General features: G+C 33.7%; 2 protein-coding genes across 3 annotated transcripts in view; both read right to left on the bottom strand.

The window, feature by feature from the left end:
• The window catches only part of LOC129789052 (transcription factor hamlet), a 43622-nt gene extending 21197 nt beyond the window's left edge, over positions 1 to 22425 (bottom strand). The window contains exon 1 of one of the 2 annotated variants that reach the window (XM_055825671.1): positions 20637 to 22425. The gene's annotated coding sequence lies outside the window, so the exon portion shown is untranslated. The remainder of the gene's footprint in view (positions 1 to 20636) is intronic. The other variant, XM_055825673.1, reaches the window with a different exon arrangement.
• The window catches only part of LOC129788976 (dachshund homolog 2), a 1190888-nt gene that overhangs the window by 107066 nt on the left and 1059700 nt on the right, over positions 1 to 24122 (bottom strand). The window lies entirely within an intron of this gene.

Here is a 24122-nt window from a genome sequence, read left to right as displayed (position 1 = left end):
ATATACAATTCACTTTAATTAGTAAGTAAATTCGATTCGGGAAGGATTTATGGAGGGATTTTGTAATTTGTGCGATGATCTTTTTTAGTACACCCGAGCATTTAATTTCTCTGCAATTCACTTTTCTTGTCACGCTGGCAAGGGATGTGTGTGGGGAGTGAAAGTGGAGTAATATAAATTTTAAAGTGATCTTGTGCAATGCCCCCTCGAAAAAATTCTCCCTCTCGATCAATAAATCAAAAAAGAACGATTGGGTCATTATAAAATTTTTATAACGTGCTCCCAAAAATTATTATTATTGGAATAAATGAAAAATCACACAGCAATAAAATGCGAAGAACCAAAAATTTTTTACATTCTGGTCCCATTAAAAAACATTTCTGTCCTTTCGTGGTGCATTAATCTCTCCCTGCGCGCGATGGGAAATTAAAAGAAGGGGCGAAGGTAGGCCACCACCATAGGTGAGTCGCAGGTAATGTAGGTATATATTTTGTTGCTGAATATAATGCCGTAAAGTGTGCTTAATCGTCTGTGTTTATTTTCTTTGACGGATATTGCGGTGTTTTAGTGTGCTTAAGTGACAAAAAAATTGAGCAAAAACTGCATCAAAATTCCTCCATTTATCGTATGGCCACACAGCTAAAACGTCCAAAAGGAATTTTCATCGTCGTAGTCAGTGGTTTGGAAAAAAAGATGATATTTTATGTGATTTTGTCAATTACGTAAATTTAATTTTTGAGACTCTCATCTCTCGGAATGTGTCCACGAGGTTGGTAAAAAAATCAGTTTTTTTTTACGAATCCTACACTGAGAGAGCTGCGGTGGTCATTTAATAGAGCATTGAAATCAAAGAGGCAAATCGACGAGCATTACATAAAAATGTACAAAAGTGAAATAAAATATAGTAATAAAAATAAGAAGAGACCCCGCAAGAGGAACATGGGACAACATTTAAAAATATTTTTTTGACAAAAATAAAATTGTCAACTTTCTCAAGGAGAAAATACTTATTTTTTTTGAAAAGTAAATTCTTCGTACCCATCTTCGATTGAATTAAAAATTATCTTTTAAGTGGTGTCACACTTCCAACTTTATCTCCATTTCTTCACTTTCAATTGCCCCCTTTATGGCATATATGGTTAATATATATTAAATTTTAATGACTCTGTACATTTTTAATTGGGATTTACCTCTCCATGTTGTACCACGTTGTGTTTTTTTTCCACCATCAACCACAACATCAGACACAACCAACTTGCGACATGTTGTCTCGATCTCGTGAAGTAAACATACAATTAATCCTCGTTTTACATTTCCGTTCTGTGCCTCTTTTTTCTTCTCATTGGCTCCTTCACCAGCGCGTATTAGCCTCTTCATAAGCTTCGTCTTAATGTATATAAAAGTCTCTTCCTCCTGGCCTGGGTGCACGAGAAGATGACTCAGAGCGGTGGTAAAACAACACAAGCAAAGCATTTCAGCGCGCTGATTTACGTTTAATCGTCATATCGTAATCTTAATTGTGAGATAATTAACTTGAATATATCTTTTACTAAATACAACACAAGTGCCATCATTTTCACTCTCAATGACTTTCCATGAGGTGTGATATCTTTTGCTCACGGAATTATTTTTTCTCTAATTTTTATTACTAAATTTCAAATAGTCACTGATACTGAAATTGATTGAGAAAGTTCGTTAGTGTTTTATCTTTAAATTAATTTTCTTTTATCAATTTTTTGTTTCTTTTGAATGTTTAATTTTTTTTTTGAAAAATCATCTCATGCGAAAAGTCTTAAATAGACTGGAATTAATAAATTCATTTAAAGGAGTATAATAAAAATTATTAAAAACAATTTAATTACTGATTCTTATTAACAAATAAGTAAATTATTTTAGTTGTTAGATTTTCCTCTTCTTAAGAACAAAATAATTTATTTTCTTAAGCTTAAAATTTTTAAAACATTCAATTTGTATTCTGTCAGAAAGTTCATAGATTTAGACAGCAAATCTTTCTATTATTCCGTCTAATAATTTTGTAAAAACTATTTTTTTTCTTGAGAGATAAAAACCTGAATCCTAACTACAAAATTTATAAGAATTAAGAAAATCTTAGGATCTAAATATCCTTAATTCTTAAAAATCCATCCTTGACAGGGACGGACGCAGAAAAAATTTTTGGGGGGTGTTAAGAGTTTATAAATCTGTAAACTTTTGTGTGAACCCCCTTTGGATCTACGCCTTAGAAGTCCCCCTTGTGAGAGATGGGGAAGATTAATGGAAAAAAATCAAAAATTTAAACTGACTCGCAAAAATTTCCGGGAAAACAAAAATGTGGTATTTTTGAAGGCAAATTTCAAGTCCTCATTATGAAAACTTCTAGAAACGTTCAAGATTAGCGTGGGCAAGCCATCACAAGAATACGTACATAGAACTTGTTTGAGAAAATGGCTCTAGAAGAAAAAAGGAATTTTCTTTTTTAACTTCTGGTTGAGAAAGAAAATTTTCTTTTGACGAAGATCGGAGGAAGAAAAGAAGATCAAAAATTAACGAAGAAAATCTGGATTGTAAAAAAAATCGACGCTTTTAATATTCTTTTCATTTAGATTCATTGGTTAAAAATTTTTTTTCGTGAATTTGGTTTCTGTTCGGGGGGTGTTCTGAACCCCAAACCCCCCCCTTGGTTCCGCGCCTGATCCTTGTCTTTCCTGTTAAAAAGACAACGATGTCAACATGAGAATCATCTCTCGGGCAAGTACTCCGACCCTTATCTTTGATTCTCTTCATCACAATAACATAAGATGTCTCCCAGCATTGAAGCATAGAAGAAGAAGAATGCGCGAGGGAGAAAGAAGGCATTTTATGAAGTTGCTTCACGTGGGAGTCAATTGGCAAGGTTGTCTGGTCTGTAATTATTGTAATGATGTCGTTTGTAATGTTGTATGCCTTTTTTTCTGCTGCTCCACCTTTTCGGAATAGTTTCACGCACTTTGAACAAAGATGTTCAAATTGCTAGACAATTTTATGGGACATCTAAGCATCGTAAAATGTTCACAATGAATGTTTCAAGCGATTGTTCATTGATTCGTTGATGAGCATTTCGTCACATTTGCAAGTTTTATTGAGGCATCAATAAAAGGCAATTTTTATAAACTCAAAATTATAAAGTGAAATTACCTTAAACGTCCTTTATGTCCGCACATGCTATTTTTTTTTATTATTTATCTAACTTAATATGTTGTTTTGCAAAAGACAAAAGTTATGTCTTACTCTCTTTTGCGATATATACATTGTGATTTAATGCCTTTCTTCTCTCTTTCACTTTGCAAGTATGTGTAGGCTTAAAGATATTCACCGAAAGGCCTTTTTTTACTTTACTTTACATCGTCAACCTGTTTTCTTACATGCTACTTGATCTCTTTAGAAAGTAAATCTTTTTTTTTTGCATCCACGTCTGATGACATCTAAGCTCAAGTACCAAACTGTATTAGCCAGCTCGGACAATCTTGAGGCCGTCGAGGGAAAAAAACGCAACGAAAAACATCATGAAATGGGTTTAATAACGTAAATCACGATTTCTTCTCATTCAGTCAGAGGAATTTTTCAATCTATTCCGCGGCAATTTTAGATTAATTTTCTGTCGTGGATGTTCAGGTTTTTGGGTCTTTTTGATTTTTTTTTACATAAGAAGTGGCATTGATGGAAGCGCTCATCTTCGTTTAAAAAATAATAATAAATTGATATTCAAGTTAAGAAGAAAAAAAAACTACTTAAGATTAGTTTGAGTTTTGAGAAGATTTTCTCCAGAGATATTAGTCTCGTTCAGCTCAGACATGATGGCCTTTTTTTTTGCTTAAAACAATTTATTCAGAAAAAATTTTGCAGAGAGAAGTTTGTCGCAAATCCAATATTTTTTATAGAAAAAAATACATAATATAGAATCTGAAAAAAAATAATAGGGGCCTTCATATTAAAAATGTAAAAGAAGGCGAAGTGTAAAAAAGTAACATTTTCTACGTACATATATTTTTATACATGTTTATAGAGTTCTCATGGAAGAATAAGATGTTCTTTTGCTTTTTTCTTTCTCCTCTTTAATATTATTTTTTCTATTATGAATTTTTAAACTTTACCAAAAATGAAAAATTTGAGGTTAAGTTCTTTTCGTAAAGGTAAAATCTTAGTATTTTTTTTAAATTTACGTTGAACTGTTAAGAAATCTCAAAGAAAATAATTTAGCTTAATATTCTTCTAATGATTTTTCTTAATTTTTTACGTAAACTTCCTATTTTTTAAAGAAATCAATTAATACTTAGGATCATATTAGGGTAATTAATCTAACTTCTTTTAGAAATATATTTTCAATGTTAAAAAAAATTAGTCTGAATTCTTACTCAAAAATCATCAATCCCACATGTTTGCCCCTCATTGAAAATAAATAATTCTTTTTCTACCTCATCCAGTTTTGATTTGATCACGTAAGACGCGCAATACTGAAATCAATCCATTGTATCGAAGCCCAAAAGTTATTTCATCGAAATGCAAATCTAATCTTCATCTTTGAGCATACACAAGGTTAACCACGAGAAGCGTGTTGTAAGAAAGTTGACCGCTACTTGGACATAGATAGATTAGAACTCAATACGTTGGCTGGCGTTTTTATTTTTCTTTTTTTTTTTCTTTTGAGTAACTTTGCGGTAGACCCGAAGATTCTGAAACAATCTGCGGTGAGGAAGGTAAAATAAGATGAAGCCTCACGCACAATTTTGCATAGATCACCCTTCAATTAAAACAATTTTTGCCTACACACACATATTTTGCCTCCATCTCGAGGTGTTATGATTTATGCAACATTGGGCGAGATATGTAAATGGCCATTGTGGAATTTGATGAATGAAAAATTGAAATTTTTTGGCCCATGGTGGTGTGGAGAGACGAAAAAAAGCCACTAAAACCACAAATATGTTCCCGCCCAGCGAATGAGTGTGAATCCATCATGATATTTGAGGTACTTTTTCAAAGTCTCGTTACAACGGACCTCTTTTTTTTTCATCGTCTTCTGAATGTCAGATCGACTTAGAAAATATATAGCTTGGCCAGAGGCAAGGACATTCTCAGGTAGTGTGTGGTGTGTACCGTCGAAAGAAATGTAGCTCTTTCACACTGATTTTCACCATAGTGTCAGATTAATGCGGAGGGGTTTCTTTGCACACGAAAAGATCATTTTGAGTGTGTTTGACTTACCCACCGATCTGTTTAACATTTAATTACGTCGTTAATCAAAATTTTGGCATTTTTAAATATTAAGCATTCTTCACCCATGTTTATTCTTTCGTGCTCCCCTTTCTTCATGCATTCCAATTCAGATGAGCTTTGCTCAATATTTTTGCGTAATTTCAATTGAAAATTCTTTCAGATCAAACACGTACAGTGGGGAGAAAAATATTAGGAACGATGTAGAAAATCAATATTGGCAATATTTATAAAAAATTAGCAGGATTGGCATAGAATTTGTAAAAAAAAAAAAGAATTGGGAGTTTGGCACAATATTGATAGAAAATTGACAAGTTTGGCACAAAATTGACAAAATTGTTAGAAAATTGACAAAATTTGCAGAGCATTGATAACAAATTGGCAAACATTTCGCCAAATTGAATGAAGACTAACAAAATTTTGCAAAAAATTGACCAAATAGACTGAAGAATTAAGTTTGGCAGCAGCAAATTTACAAGATTGGCTGAAAATTGAACTAATTGGCTAAAAATTGATGAAATTGTCAGAAAATTGACGATAAACTAACAACTTTGCTTAAAAAAATCGACAAATTGACAAAAAATGAAAAAGTTTGACACAAAAGATTCTTAATCATTTACATTTAATTAATAAATTATTTTGAAAATGTAATTTTTTCTAAGATTGCCGTTGATGTAAAATTAAGTCGAATATGACAAAAATAATATGAAATATCAATAAAATTTTAAAATATTGTAATAGACTTTTCAAATGAGCATAAAAATGTAAAAAGACAGCGTAATAGTAAAGCGATTAAACAGAATTTTCCTCTACTATTTACGACTTTATTTTCAAAAAGAAAAATTAAAAACCAGTCAAACGATTAATTTTTCAATTTTTTTGTCATAAAAAATTGAGAGAAAAAAAATATTTTTATGATTTTCTCCAATGCATTTTACGTGTTCTTTTTGGAATTTAACAACCTCGTTCGATTTTGATAAATTTGCGATCACTCAGGAATATTTTAATTATCATTCCGGATACTGAAGCTATTAATACTTGATGGGTTTTTTTTCATTTTATTTTTTGATTAAGAAATGCAAAACGTGATTTTTTCATGAACTCAAGTCATTCTGCAACTACGAACTAGATTCTTGTAAAATTCATCGCATGTAAATAAACATTTGAGAGCATAAAATTTTATTTACTGCACCACATGATATTTTTCATTCAATTTTATTAAATATCCCACCTTTAAATCTCTCACAGCAGAGCAACACCGTAAGTTTGCAATTTGAAAATGAATTGCCGAGACAATTAGTGAAGGTGAAGAAGTTATATGAGCAATTGACTATACAACACGGCTAAGCATATGGTTTGGAAAAAGAACGTTTTTTTTTAGTTCGAAAAAGTTATGTTTGCTATCCAATAAAAATCCAAATTAATACTTGGGGTGTTTAAGCATAAAATAGGTACGATGGGTGTTAAGTATGATTCAGACATGTATATGTGCGGTGTTTTGGGCTATAAAAAAGACATTCCATTCTTTCACCGCGCTATCCAACCTAAAGAGAGTCACAACACCTATAAATTATGGTAGTGATATCAATTTCTTTCTTCTCTCTGGTGCGATCTTCTTCTCCTTCTTGTCTTACATGTGGCACCACCGCCGAGATGTGAGATCAACTAATTCAAATTCATAGCCACCATCGAGTTAAAGAAGTCATAACCTGCCAATTAAATTTGCATACAAATTTCAGTATTATTTTTTTTTTCATTCACAACCACTCTGGCTTCCTTTTGCCTTCGTTTTTTTTTCTTCATCTTAACTTCATTTTCTTCTGTGGCGTGTAAAAAAAAAAAGCCCGCCTTGCATCTCTCTGCAATCACCTTTTGCCACTGCGCCATCTCGTCAACCGTGCGCGCAATCATTGAGCACTATGCGCAGTGACATAAAGGTGAAATAAAACAATTTACAGTATTGACTTTAATGTTCTTTTCATGAAGGAGTTTCAATTTACAATTGAACTTCATAATTGTGAGAGAGCGCGGACTTTCCACCATCCCATTGAATGCCATCATCATTCACATTTAATCCATTTCTCAAATTGCTTTTATCATGTCTCCCAATGCAATTAATTCGATTTTATTGGCGGAGATCTCGTAGGATAATCAATAAAATCTGTTTTATTTTACTTTGAATTTCTTGAAAAAAAAAAATATATATAAAATTAATTTTTTCTTCAGCAGAGCTTCCACAGAGCTTCCACACAATCTTAAGCCAAATGTGTGCATTAATGTGTGCATGTGCAGTGCAGAAAAATTAACTCATACCCCATCCATACGTGCGTTATATAACAATTCAATGCGAGGAGGGCATTTTTTTTCTTTGCCTTTACTCAAGAAGTCTCTTTTCGGGTAGCATTGTCTCTTGTGTGGCACAAAACGACGCGCGAGAGACCCAACGGAGGGGAAGGAAACAAAATGACTCTGAGAATTGGAACAACTCGGCCACAAGAATTCTGGCGCGACACGCAAACATATTTGGTTGTTTTTTTCTTTAATTCACTTCAAACAGTTGGAAAATGTCGCAAAAATTGCGATTTAATAATGGCAGGGAGAGGAAAACAATCATTCAATTGAATTCACGATGAATTGCCATGTGTGAGAGTTGGAGGGTGAGAAGGACAAAAGAACTATAGTGCGCTCAATGATGGGCGGACGGGAAAATTAGGAAATATTATTTATATGTACATGTGGCTTCAATTGAAAATCCACATAACAATGTTCACAGATGACCCACAAACACCGCACAGGAGCACACAATACACGTAGTATAAATTGCTCCCGGTTCTCTGTCTCCAACAGGCGCCCATCTTCCTCTTGTGGATTTTCCATACAACATACATATGTGCATTTAATGACAATTTTGCTATATATTAAAATTTCTGACTTGCAAATCTATGCGACAGTCGCTGATCCACTTTGACGAATGCATTGATTGTTCACCAAAAGAAGAAAAGTTTTTAATCAAATTCAATGCTCCACTTTATCTTTGGTCGCAGCTCTAAAAGGCGGATTTTGCGCTTCTTGGTAAACTAATGAAAACAATAGGATTTTCAAATTGAAGATGATTGAAGATGGAGAAAAGTAAAATAAAGATGAGATTGGGGTTAGAAAAAAATATGAGTAAAAGTTCTTCGGTTTGTTCTCAAATGGAAGATGTTTTGTAAATTCTTCACTGACTTTTGGCACAATTTTTGCATTAGGCGATCTAGAATTTTACTTTTTAATTTAAATTGTTAGAATTTTTCTTTTTTAATTCATATCACAAGAATTTTTCCTTAGAAAATCTAACCCTAGGGGAGAGCGGGGCTAATAAAGTCACTTAAGGGTTTGGAAAAAGCCTAAAATATCATATTTCCTAGCTAGATAGAAAAAAATGATCTGAGAAAGAGTTATAGAGCAGTAAATTTCCTATAGAAATGAGCTACACATTTCGCTTTATCTATTTGGGAAATATGATATTTTGAGCTTTTTCTAAACCCTTAAGTGACTTTTTTAACCCCCGGTCTCCCCTATAATTTTCTCTTAAGTTCTAAGGTTTAATAATTTAAAACTTTTAAGATAATTTGCCACTTTTCTTATCTTTAATTTCCAAAAACCGAGATTTTTCCTCTGTTTTTATTGTTTGAAATAACGTTTAAATGGAAAGATTAGTTTTAATGAAAATTCTTAATGATTTTTTCAAAAGAAAATTCTTTTCATATTCAGAAATTTCTAACAGCTGTCTTTGATTTTATTCTTCAGAATTCTAACTTTAGGCTTTCTGTTGTTATTAGGGTCGTTCAAAAAAAATCCTCTTGAAAGGGTTAAAAGTAATTTACCTTCAATCCTTTATTGCATTCCTCTTAAATAACTTGAAACTTCCTAAAAATTCCTTGAAGCTCCTAAAGTATTTTTTAACATTCAATTTGTTGAAGTTTAACGATCAATATGCCCTGAAAATAACCAAAAATCCATTCCCTGATCAAAGAAGCGCGCAAAGGTATCTCTGGGAAAAGTGATAGTCTACCAATAAAATTCATAAATTCACTAAAAAGAGCGGCTTCCCAGGCCGCAGACTTTGTGCAAATGAAAGCAAAATATTAACCAATTTTGCCGAATATTTCTGCATATTGATTTTAATCACGATGAACTAGAAAAAGGTTGAATGGTGGTGTACACAGAGGCTCGCGCGCTGTTGGTGCAAAATCAATTTAAAGAAGATGAATATGGTGAAAAATAAATATATTTAGTGAACTTTTTTTTGTTGGAAGGGGAAGATCCAGTCTCCGCGATAAGGTAACATTTTGCAGAAGAGAAGGAACATAATATGAGAGGAAATTAGCACTTTCAATCGAAGCATCACCCAGAAATATCCATATAAAATTAAATGGCATTAAATGTGGCCGTTAAAATCGTTGCTGAAAACAATTTGTGGCAAGCAAAAGTGAAATTGGAAATTTTAATTCGATTTTATAGCAATTTTTTTCACAAGTATTTCCCACAATTTAAAATCAACTCTCAGCGCCGGCACAAGACTTTGGGAATTGTGTTAAGCAGACTGAGAGAGAGAGGAATCAAAGATTTTTTATGGGCAGTGTAATATAAATATTTTGACTTTTTTTTGTTCAACTCCTTTTTCATTCAGCATCATCGTCGCATCTCTGTCTCCCACACGGGAAATTCTGCGGACAAGTTACATTTTTTCCATCCATTTCCCCCATGAAACATCAGTATATAACATTTATCTTATCCCATTCATCGCACTTTGGTTAAAGTAATTCAAATGGAGTGAAAGAGGCAGCGAGAATTTAAGTGCACCTCATCGCCATGTATGGAGGGAATTTCTTTAGGACCATCGTGCAACAGTTAAAATTTATGGCAATCGATTTCCATGGACGGGAATCCGCGCGCTCTCCGGAGTTCAATGGACACGCAATAGCAGCATCACAGGCAGTTGCTTTTGCTCTCCTAAGAAGAGTAGGTGGCTACTAAATATATATTTGCATGCACTTCTTCCCATTTCGCGAAATTCTCAAACAATTTCTTTTCTCTTTCACCAACTTTGTCTCTATATTGATTTATTCACACGATTTTTCGAAGGTGTTCCTTTGTTTTTTGGTCACCATTTGCGACCTTTTTTCGGTGACTCCGAGGGCACTTTATCTGCATCACACCATCACTGGCATCGCGAGAGGTGAAAAGGAAACCAAAAAAAATGTAGTGCAAAGGGGCTGATAATTCATTCTTTTTTATGGGACTTTTTAGGGATGAAAACTTTCAATTTTTCTTTTTTTTTATTTTTGGGAGCTTCTCTAGTTTTTTTTTTAGAATTTTTCTATGTTAAGAGAATTTTTCTTGAGCTTCTGAGACATTTTTTTTGGAAAAAAATAATAATTTTTGATACTAATGTGGCTTCTAAGGGTTAAGAAATATTTGAAGGATTATTTACCGAAAAGTTATCTTAAAAATATTTTTTAAAAGATTTTCTAAAAGATAATTAAGATTTATTTCTTAAAACATTTAAAAAAATGAAGATTTAAAAAAAATGTGTCTAGAACGTTTCAGGACCCGATGAAAATTAAAATTTTTTCCGGAAAACTTATCAAAGAATTTAAATTTAAAAAAAATTAAAATAAAGATGAGATTTAGCTTCAATAAAGATTCTAGCAAGATTTTAAAAAGAAATTCTTAGACTTTTACTTTGATTTTCTAGATAAGAGAAATTTTAGATTTTTTTTCAAAATTTGTTTCTAATTTCTTTACAAAAAATACTTTCTTTACAACCTAATTTGCTGAAAGAACCTTAAGTGAGTAAATCATTAAAACAATTGAAGGAACTTTAACTGATTATTTTTCCCACGAAAATGACAAGAAAGTGGAAGTTGTTTGCCCTTTCATGGAGTGCATTCGGGAAGGTCTGACCATTTTTAGCGAATCGCCTTGAAAGTCTCTGTCATCCTCGCACTTCTTTTTTTGTTATTTTTTTAACCTGCTCTGTGCTCTCTATATCGATCAAGTATCAACGCACTGGTGAGGAGGCAGAAATGTAGGTCGGGAATGTTGATATTCTCCTTCCTCTTGCGCTTCTTTCGCACGATTTCTTGAGTATAAATTTCGCCCGCTCAATGCTACTGCTGCGGTCGCCTCTGCAATCTTTTTGTATTCATCTCATTTTTTTCTTCTTCTTTTGAGATGATCAAGAACATGAAGGTTAACATATAATAAAATTTCTTTTTATTTGTTTTTATTTTTCCACCGCAAAATCTCGCTCACGAGATACAAACAATTTTTCCGTCATGAGATCAACTTCAACAAAAAAAAAATTCGAATCGATAAAATTCTCTGCAACGTTCACATATTCTGTCGAGGGCAATTATCACAAATCACATCAAGTTGTATCGAATCGAATTACTCACTTAACATCCAATTGCACACACAGAGAAGTTATATTAGATTGCCGAAAGTTGCGGCTTCAGAACACGCGAGAATTCAATACGTCAAGGGTACCTTTTAGATGTTTTTTTTTTCAACGACTCAAGTTTAGAATTGAACTGACAGAGAAAAATGATGGTTCGGCAGAAGGTGGCGCACGAAATAGGAATATTGTATTTCCATGTGGTGGAATTTAAATAAAATTGGACATAAATGAAGTGAATTAATTTGTCGATAATCAAAACGGTGGGAGATACATTTTCGCAGCAGGATATAACTCTCTCAGAGTCAACACAAATAAATCTGCCGACATTGGAAAAGAAAAATTATCCATTTCACAACTTTCTTCTCCAACTCACAAGCATGTAATACACAAAATAAAATTCTTTTATCACGAAAGATTAATGTTTGTCTTGCATTTTGCCATTGCTCTCCACAAATTATTTTCTGGACTATATTTTTGCTGCAAATTTTATGTTCATTTCATTTAAAACGAGAAAAAGAGACTTGATTTATTAATTTATTTTTTGGATATATTTATTTTTCTTCAATTATTTGGGACAGTTTTTATGTGTAAAAATCAATTTATAATTTATCGTACATTCAGATGGAGGCGCCTGGTTTAATTAAAGCATTTTTATTCAATTGAAAAAAAAAACTCAAAAAATTTGGTGGAGACGCCTGGTTGTCTAAAACGTTCTTATTTTATAAGCAAAAAATTAGTGTCTCTCATAATAACCTTAATTTTTAGAAAAAAAAACTTGACATTAAATATGGAGACGCCTGGTAGTTATCAAACCATCCCATTTATTCGGAAAATTATTAAAATTGCTTTCCTAGCAAGATGGAGGCGCCTGGTAGGAACAGAAAGTAAATTTCTCCATAAATTATTATGCTTACGTTTTTCAAAACATTTTAGGAAAATTTTAAATGAAAACTTATTAGTTTTTTTTAGCCAAACCGTACCCAGTAGTGTTTTTTCTTGATAGGGAAAAAAACCTAAAAAAAATATTAGTTCCAAAAAGTGCTTTTATTTCAAATATTCATGATTTTGCATCAATTGTTTCAAACAGAATGGAAATGTAGCAAAAAGAAAAGTAAGAATAAGAAGTCTTTTTTTCGTGATTTTCTTGCACAGATCGTCTTTGGGTTTGTTCCATCAAACGTGATTAATCTGGAAAAATGTTTTGCTTCATTGTTCATCCATTTTACAATTTAGCCGGACAAGGTGAAAAAGAGATAATTGAAAAATTCCATTTCGTCTCTCACCTTTCTACCATCTAATTGATGGTTCATCCAAACGTGAACAGAGTGGTGGTGGAAGATGGTGGAAAAAAGAGCCCTGCATAGGTAAATTCGGAACATCACGTGGCAATTTGAGAATCAAGCAGCAAATAGAGCGAATATAATCTGGCGTTTTACAGGGAATTCAATTAATTGCAGAATACACTCCTAACGATTTTTAGGCTTGTTCTCTTCTCTGGTTTTTTTTTGTGCTTTCTTCAGGTGAGATTAATCTCAACTCATCGTTCATTGCGATGCTTTTTACGGTCACAGTCTTGAGTTAATTTTTTTTTTGAGAAGGAAAAAGTTTTATTGCGCTTTTTTACATTAAGAATTTTTTAGTGAGTTAAACAGCGAGATCAATGCTCTTTTCCGCGGGTAATTCAAACTCTATGTATGTAGCTGTATTGCTGAAATTGTTCTAATTTCCTTATCCGAAAAAGAAAAACCTCGCACAGTGTTTCCCATTAATTGAAAAATCTCCGCTGCATTATCCATTCTTCGAAATGCATCGCATTGCAAATCGGCTACATGGGTGCCATGGCGTGATAGAAAAATTGAAGAAAAAGATATTGCACTACCTTCCTCAACAGCACAGCAATGGATGGAAATTAAGTCGGGATATTTTCACACTATAAATTGTTTGAGCTCAACTTGAATTTCAAAGCCATACTCCATGGGAAATTTTCCCGCGCAATCTTATGCAATTCCCCTGTTTTGCAGAGTTTTTTTCTTCTAGAGGCAACTCCGATGTGCGTTTGGGCAGAGTAACGCCATATAGGTCAATTTTTCACACTCTTTTAGATTATTCTTTTCATTTCTTATACACTCGCTCCCCATTTGACCCGCGTGCTGCGTCTCTTTTGCACCTCAAGAGCCGGCGAAAAAAAATTGTGTATTGTTTTCGAGTCGCGATTTTGATGCAATCAACCAGAGCGAGACCTCAATTTCTTGAACGAAGATGTGGGGTAAATTGTACATATGTGGTGTGTTGTTTGAGGAGATGGACTTGAAATTTTCATAACATCTTCACCAACATCTTGCGCTTTGTTCTCCGCATCAGTGGAAGATACACCGTCAATTGCCTTGCACTTATGTTTCTCGTCAATTATGATTTAATGATTATTATGGTGGCTACAATCTCCCATATATAGAGAGCAGAAATACAAACATACCTATGTATATTTTTGGTGCGAATCTTTTGTAAAAATTTAATGTGAATATTGACACATTTTTAAATTACAATGAATGTCTCTATTTCCACGGAAAACCCCATCGTATGACCAAATAAAATTTCCTGTCACGAAGAAGAATTATTTTCTTCAATCACCGCCAAAAAAAAGAAACGCGAAGAACATCGCGGTGAGTGTAATTAGTGAAGAAATCAAGTGTTTCTGGTATAATAAAGCGGACTTTAGTTCAAGAACGAATTAACTGATTTACATATTCATCAAGCACAATTCGCATTGCTTTTTTGCAGTTTATTTTATTTTATTTTTTTTCTTAATTTGCAGACAACGAAATTAAGCAATAATGGGTCGAAATGTCATCACCCAATTTAATAAAATCGTCCGCACAGTCGAGTCTTTTTATGGGATAACCGGATAAGGAGAAGTTCTCTTGAAGCTTTTGCTTAATTGTTTAGCTCATACTTAAACACACTGGGGATCCGCAGTGAAGCCTTACAGCAACCCACGCAATTTTTCAAAAGGTTAAATTCTTGAGGAATTGAGTAGATGGGGTAAAGTTCTTTATTTTATTATTTTTAGCAGGTGAAACGAGCTGGGAATTTCTTTTTCTTCTAGAAAAGAATGATTAAACGAAGAATTATTAAATAAAGAAGATTAACTGAAGAAAAGGGGCCGAATATTTTAATTTTTTAGCGAATTATCCGAATATTTTCTCTTTCTAAAAACCAAATGAATTTTTTCGGCTTAAATTGGGTTACTTTTCGGGTTTGAATTGAATACATTTTGGGCTTAAATTTAAATAGTTTTGAGTTAAAATTTAGTACTATTTTGCTTGAATTTAGTACTTTCTGGACTTGATTTAAAAATTTTTTTGGCTTCAATTTAGTATGTTTTAGGCTTGAATTCAATATATCAATAAGATGGCTAAAATGTCTTAGAATCTCTCATGAGCATCTATTTTCATTTATAAAAGAAGCTTTAATGATTTCATTTATTTAATTTTTTTTTATTTATTTTATTTAATTTAATTTATTTAATAAATGGTCCTATAAAAATCGAAACGTCGATGGAATGTCTTAATTTTATTTTTTGAGTTCTTTCAAAGTTACTTATTAGCCCCTTGGCTATTTCTAAATTTTAAATTAAAAATTCTACTCTTCTAGAATCTCAACTACTTATTAAATTTGTAACAAAATGGGAAAATAAAGGAGGAAATTTAAGGAAAAATAAAGACTTTTTGTAGGAATAATGTTTCAAAAAAAAAATTAAAACATTTTGTAAATTATTCAATTCGTGGAAGTTATCGCAAAATGGCAAAGAATTCTTATAACGTGCGATTAAAATTAACAATATTCGTGTCTCAGTGTTTTTTTCTGCGATTATAATGTGGCAATGCGACCACCCACAATGGACAAAAAAGGAATATCTTCTCAATAGACGTTCCATGCCGACCGTGGGGGAGATAAGGTGAATGCAACCAAGTGGCTCGCGAAGTCTCTCTCTCTTTAGACTCAATTAATTTGGAATTCCTCAAATATCAGATTATTATTTTTGTATTCAATTCCTTCGTCGGAGATTTTCTCTTCTCCCCCGGCCCATCGCGCATACGTACTCCCCATGGGGGGAAGTATTTCAGGCATTGTATCCGAAATGTGTGACCTCCTCTCTTTTGCTCCCTGTGCAAAGCCAATATTGTGCATATTGCAACGATATTTGCATATCTCTGTGAATATTTATTAATTATAAAGCTATAAAGTGAACTACAAAGGGATTCTGTGGCACTGATATGAGACGACTTTGGTGTATCTCTGCTACCTCCGTTGTGTGCCCCACAACATAGTAGTTTAGTAGCGAATAGGGAGCGCGCAGAAGACCCCAACAATGGTTGCATGTTGGATGACTTTCGAGACAAAACTCCTTGCTGGCTGAACCTCTTCTCTCGAGGGAAGTCATTATCACTTTGTCACCTCTTTGTTCTCTCTGCCACATTGGCTGTGAAGCCGCATACCTATACTAAATATATATAAATGCATGCTATATGTACGCTATGATGCTATATAGCTGCTCCCTAAACACCTCTCGCCATTTGGAGATTGAGAACAATTTCTTCTCATTTCGTGGTAGCATGTTTACAAATAATGAGGCGTAAGAGTGTCAAAGATAAGAATAAAGTGTTTTGTTGCTGTGGCTGACTTGTGCTCTCCGGCGTGTCATAGAATGCAGGCTGTTCATGATGGTGCAAAGACTCATTTTGATTAGCATATTCTCATTATATGGCAATATTCACTGGTTGGAGGCACATTAAGACAGACGGGATATCATCTAAATCGAGACAGAAAGCAGGAAAAAAGTGTCACTTAAAAATGCGGACAGAGGTCAGAAAAATCACACGCAGATGCATGAAAATGTGGTACAACATCCCAAAAAGGGAGGGAGACCACGGGGCTTTTAAATAAAAATTTTTCAGGTTCGTCGCTTGCTCAATAGCGTTGATGTCTTTTGTTTTCATTTCCAACATACACATTTTTCACGAAACATTCACAATGCAACAATTATTTATAAAATGATGAAATTGAGGCGCAATGATGGAGTGTCTCTGAAAGCCATGGGAAAGTCAGCTCTCATGCCCGAGGAAAGAAAATGCGAGAGAGAAGAAACTTTTTGAAGTAGAGGATGAGCTAAAAAAAATTCAACTAAAAGTCTTCTAGATGAAACAGAAAAAATCTGTGCCTGATTTAAAAAAAAAATAATGAGGATGATGGTTAGGAAAAGACATTGGAGAATCGTACATATTGCTCAATATGATTCTAGCACAATATATTGAAGAGGATGCAGAGAGAAAAGAGGTAAATTATTTAACAATTGGAGGGCGTTTCTTGACAATAATTTTTCTAATATTGAATAATTCATCAAGTAGGTATTCCATGCTATATATAGGATGTTAAATTCAATGGGTAAAGATGTCACAACGCACAATCCCACCAAATCAGTGTCAACATTTTCACAAAGAATTATTCTTTTACACTCGAGGAAATTACTCTAGGTTCACGTACCAGTTTCTTTAGAAATTTATTGAAAAATTATCTGAAATATTTCGAATTGTTTAAATATTAAGTGATGATTACTACAGATGGAGAAAATGGCCGTTTAAGAATTTTAAATGATATTTTTGAGGACAAAAATTTATTTCTAAATGTGAAAATAATAAAACTAAATAAATAATAAAATTGTCCAAGATTTAAAAAATTATTTGAAAATCCCTTAGATTTAAACCATTAGTTGGTAAAAGACTAAGAAAATTTCTATAAGTTATCTCACTCAATGTATTCCACCCTTGTCCACGCAATTGAGCAAGAAATACACGATACGGAATAAAAATTGCTCTGCATTTGTAATTATTATCCCCTCAAGGTAATTCCAAAAGCTCCACGTTTGCAGGAAAAATTTCCCAATGCATTGTGGACTGGGAAGAAGTAAAGCAGCTGTGGTGTCTAAGAGGTCACTACAGGAAATGAAGCATCTGCTCTGGAGGTTAAAGAGACATTGCACCAGAGAGATGAGATCTGGACAAAATAAATGAAGATGACTGCGCGAACTCGCGTGAAGATGCTGATGGTTGGTGAGTAATTTGTGCCTATTCGTGGTGCATTTTACCATTTAAAATATGAGCGAGAAAATGGTGATGAGAATGGCATTTGTCTTGTGTGTGATGCAAAATCGTGAGGAGTACATTACGGAGCACGGTCCTTTCTTTCATTTTCAACTGCCCTTCCCGCCGCCAGAAGAAGAAAAGTCTCCATTTCCATTGAAATTTGAACTTCATCATTGATTGGAGCATTTGAAGAGCTCCAGTGAAATTCTTTTGCAGCGGAAGTTGCTGAAATATGTTTTATTTTTTGAGTGGTGAACGATATTTCTTTAGCTCATGACAAATCACCCTTAATTCCGACATTACTGTAATATTAGAACGGAGAATTGCTGAGCCAATTCTTTATGGATTAAGGCGAGAAAATTGAGAGTAAAAATTAGGCTTCATTAGGTGGGTACTTAGTGTTTTGTTGCGGGGAATGGTGTGCACAAGAAGCCCAACAATTGTGTTGTTACTTCATCCACACATCACTTTGCGATATTGGACTAATTGTATGTTGTCAAAGTAGTGAGGCTATTAATTGCCTTTTCCCCCCCAAAAAAAAGGTATAAATATCACCCATTTTCCACACATTGAGTACCGCGCGGAGAGCAGCCAAAAAGTGCGAGAAGTTCCAACAAGAAGTTGGTTTGATTGTTTATTTTTTGCTGTTCCCTTTTATACCATATCCCATGATCAAATGTTGATGGTATTTTCGCTATATATGTAGGTAGTATGTGGTGGCTTTCAAATATGAATAATCATATATCAATGGAATACCCCGCGTGCTCTTTTCCATCCGCACCCCGCGCGCGCGAGATCATGGGTGCTGATGATGATTATTATAAAGGCAATCCGAGAGAGCACGTGCTGGAATACTTTTTAATGGAGCAGATATTCCATGCTATATATTTTCAAAAGGAATTATTGTGGCGACTGCAGAGATATTCACAATAATGAAGATACTTTTGGCTACAATTTCCATCGCATTCCACCATCGTGTCCATTCAGAGGTTTCTCATCAATTATTTCTATTTTTTTTTCTTACTCTATCTTTTGTAAAATTTCTTTGAGTGATAATTTTGAAAAGGAAAAATTTATTGACAGGAAATTGTAGGGGAGGATGGACTGATTTCGAGCGTCTGCAAAACGGTTTTACTTTGTTAAATATTAATACTTTATTAAATTTCTGTTAAAAGTCTTTTCATATAATTTGCAATTATTTATTTAAGATTTATTTAATTGAACACGTCTAAGAAATTGTACTTTTCAACCCCTTAGCAAGGACACCTTTCACTCTGCATAAATGAAAATTTGGATTTCCGTAAAAGTTTTTGTTTTCTAATTCAGTTAAGAATAATTAAGATTTAGAGATGTCATACTCATGGAAAATTATTAAAAGGATTGATTTAATATTTTAAGAAGTGTTTTAAAGTAAATGAAAATCTAAGAACAACATTGCATTTAAAATTTTTCTTTAAAAAATATTGTTAAGAAAAAATTTATATTGGGCAAAATCTTTTCAAAAATGTTTCCTACAGTTTTTGCTTTAATCCTTAATGTTTCATAAAGTAGGTCAATCAATAAAAAATACCCAAAGAAGATAAGTTTGACTTTAAATTATTTCTGACTTTAAGGATTGAAAGTTGTTTAAACAACGTAAAGAAAATTCCAAAAAGTTCATTTAAATTCTGATAAAATAAATTCATAAAGAATTAATGAAAATGGAAAAAAATATTTAAATTTTTAAATTAATTAAGAAATAACTTAACGTAGAATTTTATGGCACTGGTTTTGAAAGTTTTGGACATTGATCTCTTACGCAACAATCCAGTATATTAAATTGAAACGGGTCATTATAAGTCTAAAAACTAAAATAAAATAAGAAGAGAAGTTTTTTGAAAGTGAAAGTTCTCTCAGTGAACCAGTTGATTCTTTTTGAATTCAGGTTATGGGATTTTCTTTAAATGGATTTTTTAATTTTGAAAAAAAATTAAAGAATTGATTAATAAAAAAAACTATTAAAACGATAAAACTAATACTTTTGTGCTAGAACTTTGTTATAAAATTTTCAAAATGTTTTGATGTAATGTTAAGATTTAAATCTTAAAATAATAAGAAGTTTAATTTTACAATATTTTCTATTTTTTCTATTTATCTTCAGTTCATATTTAATTTTTTTAAATTTTAACGAGAAAATATCTATTATTTTTTAAATGAAAGAGAAAGAAAGAAAAAGTCATTTAAACTAAAGATAAAAAACGAAGTTTCCAAAAAAGTTTAATTAAAACGTCATTTAACATTCAATATATTCATTAAAAACTTTCCAAGAAAATTCTCTTGCAATTAAAAAAGGCTCCTCAAGTTTTATTTTCCCTGGCAATTCCTCTCACAATATTTCGCTGTGATAAATCTTCCTTGACAGAGAATTTATTTTACCTTCTTTGGACCTTCACAAAACCCAATTACTCATGATAAATTTCCAAGTATAAGATTCCCACTAATATCTCTTAATCTGCATTTAACTCTACAGATTTAAGAGTGAAAAAAAGTCAACAAAATTCGCCCTTCATCGGGAGATTTCTTTTCCGCCGATATTCTTTTGCAATAAAAATTCTTCGTTTTTTTTCTTACTTCTTCTTGGTTGAAACTCAATACTTCTGGGGTTTTTTATGTGGTCAACAAAGTGAAGAAAGTGTGAAATTGCATTTGCACTGTCTTTTTCGTCTTTTTCGGGGCACTTTTATGTGGAGATAAATTATTTTTTGGTGGGAAAATATTTTCAAAGAAAGAAAATAAGGAAGGAAATTCAAAGCTTTGCTTACCATTTGAGAAGATGCAAGAAAAGCTTCAAGTTTGAGGATGATTTTGGCTAATGCAAGGGTGGTCAGTTGAGTCACATATCAAACGTACAGAGAGTGGATTTTTTTGCAACTGCTGGAAGGTTCCTTTTTGCCAAAGGAAGAAAGCACCTCGTCCGCACATACACAGATCACACGTGGATGCGCACAATATCCGTCGCGCCCTGGTGATTTGTCTTCAAAGAAGGCACGGAATTCAGGGATGATGGTGGTTCTCTGCACAAGCAGTATGCAATGCAATTACGCCCATATGGTACACGCGGATTGTTAATGAATTTCACGAGTTCGATCGTATAACTTCTTTTTTTGGCGCGTTTATCACAACTTTTAATGCAAATCTTGATTGCTGCCACACAACTTTTAATTACCAAGACCTCACCATTCACTTCTTTAAGTTACTAATTGCTCGATTCATTGAGTTTTTGACTTCTTTTTTCAGTCGTAAAAATATGTTGGTCATTATTAAGAAAGATTTTCCTCCTTCTTCTTCCTTTTCTGCTCGTGTTCTTTCGCCACTTTTTTTACCAAAAAAAATGTTTCCTGATCCACTTTTTCTCACCTCTCACAGAGTTTTTTCTTCAGTTTGACTTTTTTGTGCGTTTAAATGATAGTTTTTCACTGCTCTGCTCACTTTTTTTTTATATTCCTCCAATTTCTTTTGCAAGAGAGGAAGACACTCACTGATACCGAATGAAATCAAGATGAGATGCTACATTTATATCGTCTTTTTTTCAGTATTTATTTCTTCTCAAGTTGTTGTGACTGTTCGCAGCACAAATAAAACCAGATTGATGAGTAAAGAGTCACTTACTTTTCTTTAAACGCTCTGCTACAGTTTCACTTTACTATCTATTTTTATTTTTTCGCATTTTCTCCACCATGAAGATGACCGCGCGATCACATTAATCGTCACTTTGGATTATGCTGGTTGCCTTGGCACGAAAGGATGGTGTGAGAAGAGAATTTTCTTTTCAGATGAGAAAGTGCTGCTTAGCACGGAATTAGATGGGAGTTTTGGAGGAAGAAAAAAAATTCGAGGATGGTTTGAAAGTCAAGAAATTTTTGATAAAGGAACTTTCAATTCCTAATCACTATGTATTGAACACTTTGTCTCACTTGGTCCTCTGACTTTTGGTAACATTTGCAACAGTCCGAGGATTTTCTGCACAAATTCTTTCTTCAATCACAGAATTTTCCTTGCACTGTTTATCCTTTTTCTGGGAGTTTATTTTTCTTTAAGAAGGTTTCCAGGAGCAAACTTAGATGATCAAGTTTACAGGAGCAAGCTTGAATGAACTGAGCTTTTAAAATCAAGCTTAAATGAGCAAGCTTAGACGAATGAAGCTTCAAGGAGTAAGTTGGCAGGATACACAAACCACAACGATCAACACTGAGTTAGATTTTAAAAACTCGATCACAAGCAAAACTTTCCAAGTCAAATCCAACATAAACTTTTCAGAGTTTTCAAATCAAACCACAAAATCGCACATAAAATAAATCACACGTGGTGGTTAAAAATTCCAGCAAAAGTGAAGATTTTTTTCCCACAGAAAACAAACTTTATGGAAAAAAAAATTTAAAAAAAGAGGAAGCAGCCACTGTGAGATATATAGTTCGAGGGATGCCACAAGGAATTGATCGCACTGAGAGTCCACGTAAAATAGCGCTCCGTGTTATTCCGTCAATATGGTTCAGTGAGCGAAAGACAATTATTGCTACGGCAAGTATCAAGTACTGGAAACCACTGAAAACTGTCTTCTGTGTACCATGCAGCATTGGTTGGGCAGTTCACTTGGCAATAATATCAACAACAAAAGCACAAAAACAATCTCGACCGCGAGAGTACATAGAGCCCGCGCGCGCACGATGTTTGGTGTGGCCGTTGATGAGAGTATGCGGTGTCTGTGAGTCCCAATACATTCAATTCTCCATCCAAGCGCGGTGGTTGATCTGGGGCTCCACCGCGTATGGGTAACATATCGTAGCATACTAAAGCTTTTTTTGTGTGCCAATGTATTGGGCCAGGAAGGAGGAGAATTGGCTCCAAAGCGCGCACTACAAACATTCTCTCACATGGCCAGGTATTATAAGGTAAGTAAGGTAAGAAAAAAACGTCACTCTCCCCGCGGTGTGGGCACCAATTGAGTAAAATCAGAGCAAATATCTCTCACTCTCTCTCTCGCGGTTCGCGCCCGATCCTCTTCGCGCGATGCACGTCTTGGCAGCATGCTGAGCGTTGTAGTCTCTCAAAAAGTCCGCGGCCAAGCACGAGCACGAGATCTCATTGTGGCCCCATACATATGCCCAGTACACATACCCCAACATACCCGATATTTTGCTCTGATTAACCTCTCTCTCACTCTCCACCGTCACCTATCTCTGTCTGTCGATCATTCTCAAGTCGTTATGTAAAATGACGGTTGACTCTCTTTTCACAGTTTGTACATTTCTTCGCCATAAAGACATACACATATCACCCTGGCGCATTGTATAATAAATCAGCGAGCACATGAGAGACACACACTGGACATGGGCCACACGGCGGGCTGAACGGGGTGGGGGACGATCCAAGGAGAATTTGATCTTTTGCTCTTTGACCGAAAAAGTGCAATGGCGCAATTGAAAGTGTCAGTCGCGCCCTGAAGACCCATTTACGCCACAAAACTGTATCCTTCAACTACTTCAAAGTTTGCATCTCTTAGCAAAGCTTTATTCTTCAAAAGTTCTTAAAACCCACGACTCCCAACATTTAAGGATGCTGGAAAATTTCGGGGAAATCCATCCGGAAGAAACTGAGAATAAGAAAGAAAGACAGGAAAGCGGCGCCTTAAGACGTTACAGCAAATTGATGAGAACGAGGGAATGAAGAAGCGTGAGAGGCAATAACGAGACCCTTTGGGAATTGTTGCAAAAAGATGCGCACGAGTTATGTTTAATAAAATAAAGCAAGTTGTTTCAAAAGTTCTTGTTTCATTTTAATGATTTTGACAAAGTTTTGTGCTTTAAAAAAATACATAATTAATACACAAGAGGTATTCTAGGGAACGTATACTTAGAATGGTTGCAGGAAGACATAAATAGGTTTCTTTAAAATTTCTTTAAAGGGTGTTGTACAAGTTCTTAAAGGTTTTTAAGAGATTTTCTAGATTTTCCTGCATTGAAAATTTTCAATATATTTGTAAAGACTGTGGACAAGGAGGTAAAGAATGAATGTTTGAATTGTTACAAAAAAAGGTGAATTCCCTAAGACTGTCTTCTTGAGATTATTTAAAAAAAAATTAAAAGATTTTATAAGTTTTCTTAAGATTTTAAAATTTTTTTTTTAAGGTTTCTTAAGTTTACTTAAGAATATTTTTTTATTTTCCTGAAGTTTTTCTAAGATTTCGTAAGCTTTTGAAGTTTTCTTAATCGAAAGTTAGGATTTTTTTTAACCAGGCTGAATCAGACTAA

Source organism: Lutzomyia longipalpis, chromosome 2, assembly GCF_024334085.1.
Source record: "Lutzomyia longipalpis isolate SR_M1_2022 chromosome 2, ASM2433408v1".
Classification (NCBI taxonomy): domain Eukaryota; kingdom Metazoa; phylum Arthropoda; class Insecta; order Diptera; family Psychodidae; genus Lutzomyia; species Lutzomyia longipalpis.
Note: the sequence above shows the minus strand (reverse complement) of the source record. Positions and strands in the feature narration are given on the sequence as shown.